At 43.3% G+C, this 17576-nt stretch overlaps 1 protein-coding gene across 6 annotated transcripts in view; it reads right to left on the bottom strand.

Annotated features, from left to right (window-relative positions):
- Window positions 1-17576, bottom strand: part of specc1la (sperm antigen with calponin homology and coiled-coil domains 1-like a) — a 332469-nt gene that overhangs the window by 300372 nt on the left and 14521 nt on the right. Inside the window, exon 1 of one of the 6 annotated variants that reach the window (XM_043716191.2) lies at window positions 4327-4470. The exons of the other annotated variants lie outside the window; for them this stretch is intronic. The gene's annotated coding sequence lies outside the window, so the exon portion shown is untranslated. Of the gene's footprint in view, window positions 1-4326; window positions 4471-17576 lie in introns of those variants that run through there. 6 annotated transcript variants of the gene reach the window in all.

Here is a 17576-nt window from a genome sequence, read left to right as displayed (position 1 = left end):
CTAGATGGGTATATGAATTGGAAGGGTTTAGAGGGTTATGGGCCAGGTGCTGGCAAATGGGACTAGATTAGGTTAGGATAGGATAGGATATTTGTTCAGCATGGACAAGTTGGACTGAAGAGTCTGTTTCCGTGGTGTAGACATGTATGACTCTAGTCACTGTTTGCAAGTAGAAAAGATGCTCGGGACATCTTTTCATGTGGGAATGCTGTTGCATATCAGGAGACACACGATCCTTGACAGAAAGTAGATGCAGTTCTAATTGGTGTGTATCTTAACACACCATCCACCATGTTATACAGTTTCTTGGTGATTTAAATAAAAGCAGAGCCAACATCAGCTCACAAGGAGCCTGAAACAGGAAGTCCCAAGAACAACTGAAAGTATTACAGTAGTAATACCTATATTGAGGATATTTCATATACGATACTGCAATACCACAAAGACAATGCTGTAAGGGCTACAATGACCTAAGAAGGAGCAAGAAAGAGAGAATGAGATGAGGTGTGTAAAACTAAATGAGGCTGTCAGTTTTGTGGGCCAGACAAACACAGCAGCAAGGATGCAGTATCACAACAGAGACAGCATGGCAGAGAAAGTCAAACAAGGTTAGCACACAGATCAACAACTGAAACCCATGGGAGGCAAAACCTAATAAAACAGGGAAAGACAGCAAGTGGTATCATGAACATATCAGATACATTCAACATCCTATCAGAAAGGAACGCTCAGTCATCCCACTTTCAAGCACTTTACTACACAGCACAATTTCAGAGGAATTCTGATTCAGAAACTGGCTTGCTACTTCAAAACATTTTAACATTACGACCAATGCCTCCGGACAATCCTTGCCAATTTTTCAAGGAAAGCAAATTGTTCACAGCTCAAAAACAGTAAGTGTCAAAGTCCTTTGCAAAACCCTCAGGGGCCAACAACTCTTTCCCCCTTTAGGGCATCATGAAAACTCACACATTGGCCTCCTAGAAAGTCCAAACAATCCTACCTCATCTGACTTCACCTTTCACTTCCTCTAATGACTTTTGGGATCTGTCCAAATTACAAAACTATGCACGAGAATCAATTTCACAACTGTCCTCTACCAATACATTTAACACCTACACACTTAAAAGGACAGTACAGAATGTGCAAAAAACCAAACTGGATAGAGAACCAAGGCATTAGGTGATAGAAGAATCACTCCCTCACAAATATCTAACACCTGAAGCAGAAAACCTGAATGCTAATTTCAGCTAATACTGCAGATGTTGGAGAGGAGAGTCAAGAGTGTGGTGCTGGAAAAGCACAGCAAGTCAGGGAGCGTCTGAGGAGCAGGAAAATCAACGTTTCGGGCAAAAGACCATCATCAGGAAGAAGGGCTTGTGCTCAAAACATCAACTCTCCTGCTCTTGGACCCTGCCTAAACTGCTGTGCTTTTCCTGCGCCACACTCTGACTCTGGACTCTCTAGCATCTGCAGTTTTCACTTTCTTAGCTATGGAAGCCACTCCAAGTATTACTAATAGAAACTGGGACCATATTTCTTTATTCACCTATGGGATGTGAGCATTGCTGGCTAGCCATCATTTATTGTCCATCCCTAGCTGCCTCGTGAAGGTGATGGTGAGCTGCCTTCTTTGCAGACCCACAATGCTATAAGGGAGGGAATGCCAAGAGTTTGACCAAACAACACTGAAAGAACAGCAATATGTTTCCAAGCCAGACTGGTAAGCACCTTGGAGGGGTACATGCAGCTGATGGCATTCCCATTTATCTGCTCCCCTTGTCCTTTTAGATAGAAATGGTTGTGCGTCTTGAAGGTGTTAAGCATCTTGTAGCCGTACACACTGATGCTACTGAGCATCAGTGGAGGAGGGAGTGGATGTTGTGGGATATGATGCCAGTCAAGCAGGCTGCTTTGTCCTGGATTGTCACGGACAATTTCAGCACTGAAAACAGCCCTTTGGCTACTGGGGTCTGCGCAGGTCAAAAATTACAACCTATTCTCATCCCAAATCCGATAGTTGGTCCATCGCCTTGTATGCTTGCAATGTCAAAGCATACATTTGAATACTTCTTGGATGTTAAAAGAATCCCACCCTTAAAGGTAGCGAATTCCAGATTTGCTTCACTTTCCATGTAAAAAAAATCTTTGCTCACATCCCCTCTAAACCGCCTGCCCTTTACCTTGAATCTATGCTCCTAGTCATTGATCCCTCCACAAGAGGAAAAGTCTGCTCCTGTCTATCACCTTCATCTTTATACATCTCAATCATTTTACCCACTTAGTCTCTTCTTCTAAAAGGAAAACAACCCTGTCAATCCAATTTCTCTTTATAACAAAACTCTCAAGCGCAGGCAACATCCTGGAAAATCTCCTCTACACCCTCTCCAGTCATCACATCCCTCCTGTAATGTGGATTCCAGAACTGCAAACAATACTCTAGTTATGGTTTAACCAATGTTTTATAAAGCAGCATGAACTGAGATTCCCAGCAACAGTGGTGCCCAAAGCCTGGACTCCCGGCAGCAGCTGTGCCTGGAACTGGGACTCCTAGTGGCAGTAAGCCCGGACCCTAAATCTTGGCAGTGGCAGTGCCCAAAACAGGTAGTCCTGGAAATGGTAGGCCTGGAGCCTGGACTCTTGGCAGTGGCGACAGCAGAACTGGGGCATTGGCATCGTCATTGTTGTTCCTGGATCAGGTCTCCTCGAGGACCTTGCAGAAACTCTGAAGCTGTGCTTGAAATCCCAATGTCAACAGATGATGAACTCTTATTTAAGTAATTTCATTTTATCCTTCTTGTTCCTCAAAATGGCGCTAGATTGTGGCAACAAAAGACTTAGCACCGTATCTTCAAGATACGTGATAGTAATTAGATCATTAAATCATTCATTCAAGAGCCTCACAAAAAGTCAAAATTTTTCAGTTTTGTTGGAACTGCACTCATCTGGATAAGTGGAAAGTATTCCATTATTCTCCTAAGTTATGCTTTGCAGATGCTGGACAGGCAACTTATTATCTAAAAGGGAAAGAAACTGGAGAGCTTCAATGCCGAGGTATCTGGCTGACCTTGTGACGAATTTCAGAAAACTAATATGCAGGTACAGAAGCTAATAAGGAAGGAAAGTAGAACAAAAATAAAACTTTAAAAATTCTATTCTATTGTTTTATTATTTATTGCTAAAGGAAGAGAGTATAAAAAGTAGGAAAGTGTTGCTGCAATTGTACAAAGCATTAGCGCAACTGCATATAGAATACTGCATACTCCAGGTATTATGGTCCCCTTTCTTGAGCAAAGCTGAAGTATTGGAGACAATTCAAGGGTGGTTTACTAAATGTATTCCAGAGACAAGGGGTTGGTTTTATGATGAGATTAACAACTTAGGTTTCTACTCTCAGATGAATGGGAGATCTAATTGAGACATGTAAAATGCTAAAGGGGATTAACAAAGTAGAGGCAGAATGAATGTTTCCTCACCTGCAGTAATCTAGTTTGAGAGGTCATAGTTTTAGGATTTAAAATAGAAAATGGGGATAAATTATTTCTCTCAAAGGATCCTGAATCTGTGGAATTCACAACTCCAGAGTGCAGTGGATGCTGGGACATTGAGTAAATCTAAGGAAGCGATCAACAGTTTTGTTTAAATAGTCCTGGGTTGAAGAGTTCTGCAGAGTGGGAAGAAAAGTGCAACTGAGGTGATGAGATGAGATCAGATATGATCATATCAAAGGCTGAACAGGCTCGAGGGGCTGAATTGCCTATTTCTGCTCCTATTTCTTTGGCGAGTCACTTGCTGCAATATTCTTAGCCTTTGATATGCTCATGAAACCACTGTATTTGTGTGGAAAGTCCACTTCAATGGTAACTCTTCCCGATGTCAGCTTTTCACAATAGACTACATGGCCCCTTGAAAGCTATGGGGTCAGGCAGGGTTTGAAGGATTGGGATTAAAACTAGCGTCAATGGGAGCTAAAACACCAGAGCAATTAAGTCCAATAACCACTTTCACCTTATAAATTGCACGTCATACAAAGTCAAAAATCAGAATGTGACCATAAAGTAATACCTCTTTCCTAGCATTCCACAAAAGTTTAAGGTTCCTGTCCTGTAGAATTCCTCATAAGCAACTAAACTAAACCGCAGTCGCAATTCAAAACAGTACCCAATTCCCAGAGTTCACAGCAAGAACCAGAAACATTTCCCTATACTTGACAAACCATTAACTGCATGCTTATACTGTACAAGTTTTCAAAAAAAACAATGAACCACAGAAACTTCTGTTTATACATCACGAACAAACTCCGCACAAAAGCCTCAAATACTTCACCAAGAGATTCAATTGCGAAACAATTGTTTTATGCCTTCCAGCAATGGCAGGATATTGTGCTAGCTCAGGGCTCGGAAACCTGCAGTTGCAGAGAGCTGCTGCTACTCCATACGCATCATCAGTCCTAGCCTCCGGTTTGCCCAAAGCACTGTCTTCCGCTGTCCGCCCATACCAAAGAGGAGGCCCGCCACTGAAGAAGGGTAACCCCAACCTCCTCTCCCACAGCAGCGCCCCGAATCCAGCTGCTGGAGATTCGGAGCTTCGTATCTGGAAATACGACCTAATGCTCTCCCCAGCACAATCCAACAGCTGGATAGCAATATGAATTTACATAAACTAATACCCAGGCGGCGGCTACGTTTTTAAGTACACCGACTTTACATTTGCGGATAAGGAAATGCTTGTGCCAGAATGTCATTGTTACTACACACGATTTAAAACTTATATTTTAACAAAAAGCGTTAGACGCAAAGATAAGTGATACGTATATTTTGAAGCAATAATGAAATATTTGTGACCGTAAAATTAGTGATCTCAATAAATTTAAATGGATTGGTTATAATTACATAGCTAGTCTTTTATTAATACTGTACTTGTGAGAACTGACACTTACTCCAAGATACTGCATTGTATGAATTCAAAACAATTGCTGTTATTATCCAGATTGCTGTTGGCACAGATCATAGCACAAGACAGTGAGAAGGAAGGTTAAAAAAGGTTAGTATATCATTTGAAGCAACTATGTCAAGACTGTTCTATTTGCTACAAGGGGCCTTGTAGGACAGCAGTGGTGTCTCTGCCTTTGCAGCAGAAGGTTAAAATCTCACCTGCCCAGCAGTGTTTCAAATGTCCAAATAGGTTAAGTAAAATATCTTCTACTTACTACATTGTCATTCATCTCAAACTTCATGTGTACCAGCCCACAAAAAGCAGAGGAAAAAATGTCGAGTGCAACACCAGGTAGTTGACAAAAGTACTTGTTTATTTATTCCTGACAAGCCCTTTCCCACCTGCGTGCCCCCTCCCAGTAACATCATACAAAACTATAGAAGCAGGTTTCTATATCTAATCCCAGATCCTACTGTCCAACTTGGCACTGCCCTCTTAAACTGTCCTACCTGTCCATCTCTCTTCCTATCTATCCACTCCACCCTATCGCCATCACTCCCCACCTTCATCTATCTATTGCATTCCCAGCTGTTTTCTCCCCAGCCCCACCCCACTCCTATTTATCTCTCAACCCCCTTGGGCTCCCCCCTCATTCCCGATGAAGAGCTCACGCTCGAAACGGCAACTCTCCTGCTCCTCGGATGCTGCCTGACTGGCTGTGCTCTTCCAGTACCACATTCTCCGACTCTGATCTCCAGCATCTGCAGTCCTCACTTCCTCCTAGGTGTCTACACTGAGATCCCTCTCATTGACATCTCTTTATTCCTCCAACTATCTCAAAGCACCGTTTGCCCCAAATCCAGAAATGGATGAACAAAGTCTTTCTCCAATTAAATATTGGAAACACTGAAGCAACTACCTTCAGTTCCCATCACAAATTAAATTCAAACTCTTTTCCCTGACAAATGTCAGAGGTTGAACCAGACTTCATAATGTGGCAGGTGAGAGACGCGACACATGTCTCTGCCGACCACATCTACGGGAAGTGCACACAACTCCAGCTCCTCGAAAATAGAGTTAGGGAACTGGAACAGGAGCTGGATCAACTGCCAATTTACAGGATTCTGAAGGGGGAGGGTGAGCAGCCAGAAATCGTGGTACATATTGGCAATGATATAGCCAGGAAAGGGATTGAGGATCTGAAAAGTGACCACAGAGAGCTAGATTGGAAGCTGAAGAGCAGGACGAGTAGAGTAGTGATCTCAGGTTTGCTACCAGTGCCATGAGATAGTGAGGTGAGAAATAATCAACGAATGCAGCTTAATATGTTGGCTGTGCAGCTGGTGCAGGAGGGAGGGCTTCAGATATTTGGACCATTGGGGTGCCTTCTGGGGAAGGTGGGACCTGTACGTGAAGGACCGGTTGCACCTGAACTGAAGGGACACAAATGTCCTGAGTGGGAGATTTGCCCGTGTGGTTCGGGACGGTTTAAACTAGTTTGGCAGGGATTGGAAGCCAGAGCTACATATCTGAGAGAAGGGTAGTTAGATATGGGAAAGTGACAGGATGGAGTGGATCTATTGGGAAGGTTATTCATGTGATGGAAGAAAGGGATCAGTTAATGTGTGTCTGCTTTAATGCAAGGAGTATCAAAAATAAGAGTGATGAACTTAGAGCATGGATCTGTACTTGGAACTGTGAAGCTGTGGCCAAAATGAAGATGTGGGTTTCACAGAAGCAGGAATAGTTGCTAGATGTTCCAGGGTTTAGAACGTTTAAAAAGAACAGGGAGGGTGGAAAAAGAGGGAGGAGGGGTCTAGCATTGCTAATCAGAGAGTGTCTCACAGCTACAGAAACGAAGGTTGTTGAGGAAGGTTTGTCTACTGAGTCAGTATGGGTGAAAGTTAGGAACAGCAAAGGAGCAGTCACCTTATTGGGGGTTTTCTACAGATCCCCTACTAACAGTAGGGAGATTGAAGAACTCATAGGCCAGCAGATTTTGGAAAAATGCAGATGTAGCAGGGTTGTTGTTTGGGTGACTTCAACTTTCCCAATATTGACTGGAACCTCCTTAGTGCAGATGATTTGGATGGAGCAGTTTTTGTCAGGTATGTTCAGGAGGGTTTCCTTACTCGATATGTAGTTTAGATCAGAGTGCTGGAAAAGCACAGCAGGTCAGGCAGCATCCGAGGAGCAGGAAAATCGACGTTTTGGGTAAAAGCCCTTCAGGCCGACAAGGGGAGAAGCAATTTTATATTTAGTGCTCATCAATGAGCCAGGTTAGGTGTCAGATCTCGCGGTGGGAGAACACTTTGGTGACAGTGACCACAACTGCCTCACATTTATCATAGTCTTGGACAGGGAAAGGAACAATTCCCAAGGGAAGATATTTAACTGGGGAAAAGGAAATTATGATGCCATCAGACAAGATTGGGAAGTACAGATTAGGAGCAATTTTTCCACAGAAAGGGCACAACAGACGTGGAGACTGTTTAAGGAGCAGTTGTTGCGAGTGATGCACAAAACTGTTCCTCTGAGGCAGGCAAGGGTGCCTTGGATGACAAGAACAGTGCAGCTTCTCATCAAAATGAAGGAGACAGCATACGTAAGGTGGAGGGAGCAAGGATCTAGCACAGGTTTAGAGGATTACAGGCTTACTAGAAAGGAACTCAGAGTCAGAGTCATAGGGATGTACAGCATGGAAAAGGACCCTTCAGTCCAACCCATCCATGCCGGCCAGACATCCCAACCCAATCTAGTCCCACCTGCCAGCACGCGGCCCATATCCCTCCAAACACTTCCTATTCATATACCCATTCAGATGCCTTTTAAATGCTGCAATTGTACCAGCCTCCACCACTGCCTCTGGCAGCTCATTCCATACACGTACCACCCTCTGTGCAAAAACGTTGCCCCTTAGGTCTCTTTTATATCTTGCCCTTCTCACCCTAAACCTATGCCCTCTAGTTCTGGACTCCCTGACTCCAGGGAAAAGACTTTGTCTATTTATCCTATCCATGTCACTCATAATTGTGTAAACCTCTATAAGGTCACCCTTCAGCCTCCGACGCTCCAGGGAAAACAGCCTCAGCCTGTTCAGCCTCTCCCTATAACTCAATTCCTTGTAAATCTTTTCTGAACCCTTTCAAGTTTCACAATATCTTTCCGATAGGAAGGAGACCTGAATTGCACACAATATTCCAACAGTGGCCTAACCAATGTCCTGTACAGATGCAACATGACCTCCCAGCTCCTGTTCTCAATGCTCTGACCAATAAAGGAAAGCATACCAAACACCTTCTTCACTATCCTATCTACCTGCAACTCCACTTTCAAGGAGTAATGAACCTGCACTCCAAGGTCTCATTGTTCAGCAACATTCCCTAGGACCTTACCATTATGTGTACAAGTCCTGCTAAGATTTGCTTTCCCAAAATGTAGCACCTCGCATTTATCTGAATTAAACTCCATCTGCCACTTCTCAGCCCATTGGCCCATCTGACCAAGATCCTGTTGTAATCTGAGGTAACCCTCTTCGCTGTCCACTACACCTCCAATTTTGGTGTCATCTGCAAACTTACTAACCATTCCTCTTATGCTCACATCCAAATCATTTATATAAATGATCAAAAGTAGAGGACCCAACACCAATCCTTGTGGCACTCCACTGGTCACAGGTCTCCAGTCTGAAAAACAACCCTCCACCACCACCCTCTGTCTTCTACATTTGAGCCAATTGTGTATCCAAATGGCTTGTTCTCCCTGTATTCCGTGAGATCTAACCTTGCTAACTCAGAAATGGACTGAGGAGAGCCGGGGGGGGGCATGAAAAAGACTTGGCAGGAAGGATTAGGGTGAACCCAAAGCATTTTACTCATGCGTGAGGAATAAGAGAATGATCAGGGAGAAGGTAGGGCTGGTCATGGATAGTGTAGGGAACTTGTGCGTGGAGACTGAGCAGATAGGGGAAGTGCTAAATGAGTTTTTTTGCTTCGGTTTCACAAAGGAAAGTGACCTTGTTGTGAATGAGAACTTTGAGGAGTGGGAAACAGGCTTGAACAGGTCAAGATTGATGGAGTTGATGTGCTGGAAATGTTGGCAAACATTAAGATTGCTAAGTCCCCAGGGCCAGACCAGATTTATCCTAGGTTGCTCCGGGAAGTGTGAAAGGAGGTTGCTAAGCCACTAGCAAAGATCTTTGCTTCCTCACTCTCCACGGGAGTCATACCGGAGGATGGGAGGGAGGCGAATGTTGTTCCTTTTTTCAAGAAGGGGAATAGGGAAATCCCTGGCAATAAGATTAATCAATCTTATGTCTGTGGTCAGCAAGGTTTTGGAAATAATTCTGAGGGATAGGATTTATTTGGAAAAGCATAGCATGATTAAAGGCAGTCGGCATGGCTTTGTGAGGGGCAGGTCATGCCTCACCAATCTTACTGAGTTCTTTGCGGAGGTGATGAGACAGGTGGACAAAGGTCGAGCAGTGGATGTGGTGCATATGGACTTCAGCAAGGCATTTGATGAGATTCCCCATGGTAGGCTCATTCATAAAGTCAGGAGGTATGGGATACAGGGAGATCTGGCAGTCTGCATTCAGAATTGGTTGGCTGACAGAAGGCAGAGAGTGGTTGTAGATGGAAAGTATTCTGCCTGGAGGTCAGTGGTCAGTAGTGTCCCACAGGGCTCTGTTCTTTGGACCTCTTCTTGTTGTAGTTTTTATAAATGGCTTGGATGAGGAAGTTGAGGGGTGGGTTAGTAAACTTGCCAATGACACAAAGGTTGGAGGTGTCGTTGATAGTATCGAGGGCTATTGCAGGCTGCAGCATGACATAAACAGCATGCAGAGTTGGGCTGAGAATTGGCAGATGGAGTTCAACCTGGATAAATGCATTTTGGAAGGTCGAACCAGAGTGCTGAATATAGGATTAAAGACAGGATTCTTGTCAGTGTGGAGGAACAGAGGGATCTTGGTGTTCAAGTGCATAGATCCCCCAAAGTTGCCACCCAAGTGGATAGGGTTGTTCATGAAAGCCAAAACACCATATGTTTTCTTAACAGGGGGATTGAGTTTAAGAGCTGTGAGGTTTTGCTGCAGCTCTACAAGTCCCTGGTGAGACCACACTTGGAATATTGTGTCCAGTTCTGGTCACCCTATTATAGGAAAGATACAGAGGCCTCGGAGAGGTTGCAAAGAAGGCTTACCAAGATGTTGCCTGGACTGGAGGGCTTGTCTTATGAGAGTGACTAAGCTCGGACTTTTCTCTCTGGAGAGAAGGAGGAAGTGAGGTGACCCTGATCCAGGTATACAAGGTAATGAGAGGCATAGATTGAGTCAATAGCCAGAGACTTTTTCCCAGTGCAATACTGACTGGCACAAGGGGTCAGAGTTTTGAGATATTAGGAGAAAGGTATAGGAGAGACGTCAGAGGTAGGTTCTTTACGCAGAGAGTTGTGAATGCATGGAATGCGTTGCCAGCAGTGGTGGTGGAAGCAGAGTCATTAGGGACATTTAAACGACTGCTGGACATGCACAAGGACAGCAGTGAACTGAGGGGTGCATAGGTTAGGTTACTTTATTTTAGATTAGGAATAATCCTCAGCACAACATCGTGGGCTGAAGGGAGTGCTCTGTGCTGTACTTTTCTATATTCTAATCTTTGTGTCATAATTGGCCCTTAGCATATTTACACCATCACCAAGGTAACCTACTTCTTACTCTGTAATATCAGCCAATTCCTCTCATTTACTGCTAAATCTTCATCCATTGCCTTTATTGCTTCTAAATGTAACTATTCAAATGTTCCCCAGACCAGTCTTCTATAAAGGTAGAGGTAAAAACAATGACTGCGGATGCTGGAAACCAGATTCTGGATTATTGGTGCTGGAAGAGCACAGCAGTTCAGGCAGCATTCAAGGAGCAGTAAAATCGAGGTTTCGGGCAAAAGCCCTTCATCAGGAATAGAGGCAGGAAGCCTCCACTGTGGAGAGATAAGCTCAGGCTCACTGCCTTTATTCCTGATGAAGGGCTTTTGCCCGAAACGTCGATTTCGCTGCTCCTTGGATGCTGCCTGAACTGCTGTGCTCTTCCAGCACCACTAATCCACAGTCTTCCATAAACATGAGTTCATTTACAATTTTGCTGAGCACACCATAACTTGCATCAACCCCAGTTCTGGCATCAGCCCAGTGCTCACTCACTCATACAGATTGCCTGACCAGAAACATTTCAGTCTTAAAACTCTTGTCCTTGTTTACAAATGAGCAATATCTTTTGAGTGATGCAAACAGCTGCCCAGGATATACAGGAATTGTGCTCACAATGCAGTCTCCTTTATATTGGTAAGACAAAACAAAGATTGGGTTTCTGCTTTACAAAACACCTCCACTCCGTCTATAGGAATTGCAATGAAGCATAACACAAGCTCAAGGAACAAGAGTTTATTGTCCTCTGAGGGCACTTTACAGTATCCAGGACGCAACACTGAATTCCACAACTTCAGACTCTGACATGATGCCTGTTCTCCATTTTTAAACATCCTCTCACACCATTCCAATGGCCTCATCTTGTTTGACTTTTTACTTAGCTCTCAGTAAAGACCCATTTCCCCAGCTTACACTTTAACTTACTATTTTTCTTTCTCCATAATTAATAACCGTTTTGCACTGGGCCTCCACTGACTCCTCTAGAGGATTAGAATTTAACACGTTATTGCTTTCATAGTGTAACTCTGCTGTAGAGTGAAACACACTGACAAAGCCCCCTCAGAACCATAAGCTGTTGCTTAAAAACCTGTTAGCCTTCAGGTAATTTCAAGTACATGAATAACAAACACTGTTCTTTCGCAGCTGTTTTCAAAAATCACAACACCATCTTTCTATTCCCTCTCTGACTGTCTTTATGTGTATATATTCTCTCAATTATCCTCAACTCAACTAGCACAACTAAAAATAATTCAAATATTAATTTATCACACTTACTATTTGTATCTTAAGAAATGAAGCTGAGCATCCCAGAACAAGTGAAATAATTGACAGCAGATCAATCTGCCAGTTGGGATTGGATGACATCAATGATCAATGAATCTGAAATGTTAACACTACTTACAATCCACAGGTGCTGCCACAGTTTTCCAGCAATTTTGTTTTTTTGTTTCTTACTTCCAGCATCTGCAGTTCTTTAAAAAAAAATCACTGACCATCAGCCTGAATGTTCTAGACTGCAGTGATTCATCGAGTGTAAACAAAGTTTTACATCAGTTTTCATATTAGAAGACATAAAAAGCATCTCAAAAATCAAGACAGAGAAAGGAAAGGGGAATTTAAAACAATTATCACTAGAGAAAAGGGAATAGAAAAACTAAACAGACTAAAGGCTATTAGATGCTGCTATGTGTGTTGGTTTCTCCAGCACACTGCTATGTTTTAGACTAAAGGCTGACAAGCCATGTGAACACGATGGCCTGCATCCTACATTCTTAAAGTAAGAAGTAGTTGCAGAGATAATGGATGCATTGGTTATAACCTTCCAAAATTCCCTAGAAATTGGAAAACCACAACTGTAACGACTCTATTCAAGGAATAGAGACAAAAACAAGCCAGTTCGTGTCACATCTGCGATTGGAAAAGTGCTAGAATCCATTATTAAAAAGATAATAGCAGGACACTTTGAAAATTATAAATTATATAAAGTCAAGAGTGAGGTGATGGAAAAGCACAGCAGGTCAGGCAGGATCCAAGGAGCGGTAGAATCGATGTTTCAGGCAAGAGCCCTTCATCAGGAATGAAGCTTATGAGCCAAAGGGATGGAGAGATAAATGGCGGGGGGGGGGGGGGGGGGAGAGAGAGGTAGTTGAGAGTGCGATAGGTAGACGGAGGTGAGGATAATGGTGATAGGTCAGAGGGGAGAGTGGAGTGGATAGGTGGGAATGAAGAAGAACAAGTAGGACAGGTCACAAGGGTGATGCCGAGTTGGAAAGTTGAAACTGGGACAAGGGGGAGTTGAAGTGTTCGGCCATGGGGCAGTGAGGTTGGTTGGCGTGGGTGTACCAGAGATGGTCTCTGAAGCGCTCTGCAAGTAGGCATCTCCAGGACACCAGAACCAACCAATCCCACTGCCCTGTGGCTGAACTGGACGGCCCCACCCACTCCGCCAAGGACATCCCCGAGGTCCTGGGCCTCCTCCATTGCCAAATCCTTACCACCCAATGCCTGGAGGAAGAACTTCCGCTTTGGGACCCTCCAACCTCATGGCATCAATGTGGATTTCACCAGTTTCCTCATTTCCCCTCCCCCGACCTTGAAACTTGGCACTGCCCTTATGACCTGTCCATCCTCCTTCCCACCTATCACCATTACCCTACCTCCGTCTACCTATCAGACTCTCAGCTACCTTCCTCCCAGTCCCACACCCCTGTCATTTATTTCTCCAACCCTTCATTCCTGATGAAAGGCCTTGTACGAAACGTTGATTTTCCTGCTCCTCGGATGCTGCCTTTTCCAGCTGTGCTTTTACAGCACCCCACTCTTGACTAATCTCCAGTATTTGCAGTCCTTACTTTATATATAATAAAGCTGATTCAGCACAGTTACTGGCATTCAAAAGGGAAATTGTGCTAATTTGTTTTGTTCTTTGATGTCGTAAACACAGTAGATTTCACAAAACCAGTCATTATAGAGTCATACAGATGCACAACATGGAAACAGGCCCTTCGGTCCAACCCGTCCATGCCGACAGATATCCCAACCCAATGTAGTCCAACCTGCCAGCACCCAGCCTCCAAACCCTTCCTATTCATATACCCATCCAAATGCTTCTTAAATGTTGCAATTGTGTTAGCCTCCACTACTTCCTCACGTACCACCCTGTGCATGAAAACGTTGCCCTTTAGGTCTCTTTTATATCTTTCCCCTCTCATTCTGGATTCCCACAACCCAGGGAATAGAGTTATCTATTTACTCTATCCATGCCCCTCAGCCTCCGACGCTCCAGGGAAAACAGCCTCAGCCTGTTCAGCCTCTCCCTATAGCTCAAATCGTCCAACCCTGGCAACATCCTTATAAACCTTTTCTGAGCCTTTTCAAGTTTCTGATAGGAAGGAGACCAGAATTGCACACAATATTCCAATAGTGGCCTAACCAATGTCCTGTACAGCCACAACATGACCTTCCAACTCCTGTACTCAATACTCTGACCAATAAAAGAAAGCATATGAAATGCCTTCTTCACTTTCCTATCTACCTGCGACTCCACTTTCAAGGAGCTAAGAACTTGCACTCCAAGGTCTCATTGTTCAGCAACACTCCCTAGGACCTTACCATTAAGTGTACAAGTCCTGCTAAAATTTGCTTTCCCAAAATGCAGCACCTCCCGTTTATCTAAATTAAACTCCATCTGCCACTTTTCAGCCCACTGCCCCACCTGACCATGATCCCATTGTAATCTGAGGCAACCTTCTTCGCTGTCCATTACATCTCCAATTTTGGTGTCATCTGTAAACTTACAAACTATATCTCTTATGCTCGCATCCAATTCATTTATATAAAATTATGAAAAGTAGTGGACCCAGCACCGATCCTTGGTCACAGGCCCCCAGTCTGAAAACAATCCTCCATCACCACCTTTGAGCCAGTTCTGTATCCAAATGTATTCCATGAGACCTAACCTTACTAACCAGTCTGTCAAGAGGAACCTTGTCAAACGTCTTACTGAAGTCCATATAGATCATATCTATCACTCTGCCCGCATCAATGCTCATTGTTACTTCTTCAAAATAAATCTCAATCAAGTTTGAGAGAACTGATTTCCCATACATATACCCATGTTGACTGTCGTAAATCATCCTTGCCTTTCCAAATACATGTACATTCTTCCTCAGGATTCCCTCCAACAACTTGCCCACCACTGACATCAGGCTCACTGGTCTATAATTCCCTGGCTTGTCCTTACCATCTTTCTTAAACATTGGCACCACGTTAGCCAGCCTCCAGTCTTCCAGCATCTCACCTGTGACTATCGATGATACAAATATCTCAGTAAGAGGCCCAGCAATCACTTTCCTAGCTTCCCACTGTTGTTGTTATTTGAAATTAAGAGGCATTTAATAACATACCACATAAAGGAGAAATACACAAGGTAAGAATTCATAGTTTTGGGGGCAACATGTTAGCACTGACAGAGGATTGGCAATTTATAATTCATGGGGTACCACAGGTTGGGGTCTCAGCTACTTATAAACATTATTAATGAATTGGATGAGGGGACGGTGGGCAGTTAAATTTTCTGATGACAAAAGAGTAAAATAGGAAATCAAGTTGTGATAAGGATACAGAGGATAAGTGCCAGGATAAAAATTTGTCAGATGGAGTATAATGTGGGAAATTGTAAGCTTGTCCACTTTAGCAGGAAGAATAGAGTAGCAGCCTTCTATTTAAAAGAAGAGTGATTACTGAACTGAGGTGCAAAGAGTTCAGGGTGTTCTGGAACATGAATCACAAAAAAATCACAAGTGAATAAAAAGGCAAATGAAGCATTGGCCCGAATCCGGAATTGACAGAATGGTCCAAACAAAAATCTGAATTTTTTTTGGTGACAAGGAATCATGCAATTATGGCATTTATGTTTATTATCTGATGTAAAATGCAAATGTTTCCAGACCATTTCAGACAACTGGAATTATTAGACATCAAGTGGTTTAGTATTTCAAGTTATGTAACTATTAACAATGTTCGCACCGTGCACTTGGTATCTCATTACATCCTGTTAATTGGAAACCTTTTAGTAATCTAAAGTAATCTACAACAAGCTTTCATTGAGCTGGACTCCTAACATTGAAATCAGCACAGTGTATGAATCCAGACATGAAAAACTGATTCGACCTCTGCCCTAGATTAACCAGCAACTTCTAAAAATGAAGCTTCACCACTTACATACCCCATCTTCCAGTACAATTTTCTCATCAATTTCTGTACTTTCTCAAATTCCAGCTTTTCTTGCTGTTCACAACCTACGCACCATTTCTTATCCTCACTCTTCCTGGCCTATATTACCTCTTGATCTCAACTCATCCAGAGTGTCCCTTCCCCCAATATATCACACAGAGGTTTCTACTCCTTGCATTTCAAAGGCTATGCACCCCAACCTTACTTAAGTATCATTGGAGATATCCATACCCTTGCCACCTAGGCCCACTTGACTTCCCTCCCTTCGCCTTCAAATTATAAAGCCAACGTCCATGAAAGATTTTAGCCACCTGTCCTAATCTCTCCTTTGTTTTCCTGACATTGATGAAGCTCCTTCAATTGGTTTTTGACATTTCGAGTTTGTCTAAAAAAAAGATCAGTTCCTGTTATGTAGTGACCCAGGCAACAAAAATTATTCATTTATCAAATTAAATTAGAAAACCTGTAACTGGTCCTACTGAAAACTCAAATCGCTATTTATACTATTTGCTTCCATCACTTTAACTTGATGTTAGAAAATAGATATATTCATCTGATATTTAATAAGACAGCACAACATTCTAGTTACTGTCATAAAGTCACCCAAAAACAACCATTCATTTGTACCAGTCATGATTTTCTCTCGATCCGCATATCCAGGGAAATATTTGTAAAGTGTGTCTCCCACCCATTTTAGAGCTTTTTTTAAAAAAAAAAGATTTGTTAGGATTCTTCTTCCACTAACTGTTGTAAAAATCTGACTCTCCTTTCAAGGTAGGCAATGTGCTGTTCTTGCCTGGCCTGGCCGACACGTGACTCCAGACAGAGAGCAATGTGGTTGACTCATAACTGCTGTCTGAAATAGCCTAGCACATTAACCACTTCAAGATTAACTTGAGTTACTGTTGGCCTCATCAGCAACATCCACATCTCATGAAAGATGAAACTAAAATCTAAAAGGTGCCATTCAACCAGCAGCCAATGTAGCCCAGTAAGCACAGGAGTAATATGCAAAAGTATTTGGTCTGCATTACTACCTGCACAGATTTCAGATGACCTAAAATTTACAGAAGACAGCATGTAAGAGACTGGCCAGGAAAACTGTGGAATTTTCAAGCTGAGAGGCAACAAAGGTCTGGATCCGGGTTTCAGCATCAAATGAGCTGAGGCAGGAACACAGTCGGTCAGTCTCAATGACCTTCAGGTGACCATCCTCCAAGGCGGACTTCGGGACAGGCAGCAGCGAAAAGTGGCCGAACAGAGGCTGATAGCTAAGTTCGGTACGAATAGGGAGGGCCTCAACCAGGACCTTGGGTTCATGTCATACTACAGGTGACCACCATTGCACTATATACACACACACACACACACACACACTTAGACACTTTACACTCAAACACACATATACACTCTCTCTCACAGACACTCACAATCCCCCCCCATCCCAGACACACACATTGCCACACTCACACATGCACCCTCTCACAGACTTAGACCACTTAACACACACACACACGCACACACAGTGGGGTGAATTTGTACTTACAGAATTTCATTGTACTTTGCTCAAAAACTGCATGAATCCATGTAAGACTCTGTGAACTCACTTTTTAGAGAGAATCATTCTAAACATTACGGCATAGAGAGGGAACACAGGGGGCTACACCTTCAACATCTTATCTGCGCTGACACCAATGGTTACA

This window comes from Chiloscyllium plagiosum, unplaced genomic scaffold, assembly GCF_037043375.1.
Source record: "Chiloscyllium plagiosum isolate Xiang-an unplaced genomic scaffold, Cpla_swu_hap1 HiC_scaffold_24, whole genome shotgun sequence".
Classification (NCBI taxonomy): domain Eukaryota; kingdom Metazoa; phylum Chordata; class Chondrichthyes; order Orectolobiformes; family Hemiscylliidae; genus Chiloscyllium; species Chiloscyllium plagiosum.
Note: the sequence above shows the minus strand (reverse complement) of the source record. Positions and strands in the feature narration are given on the sequence as shown.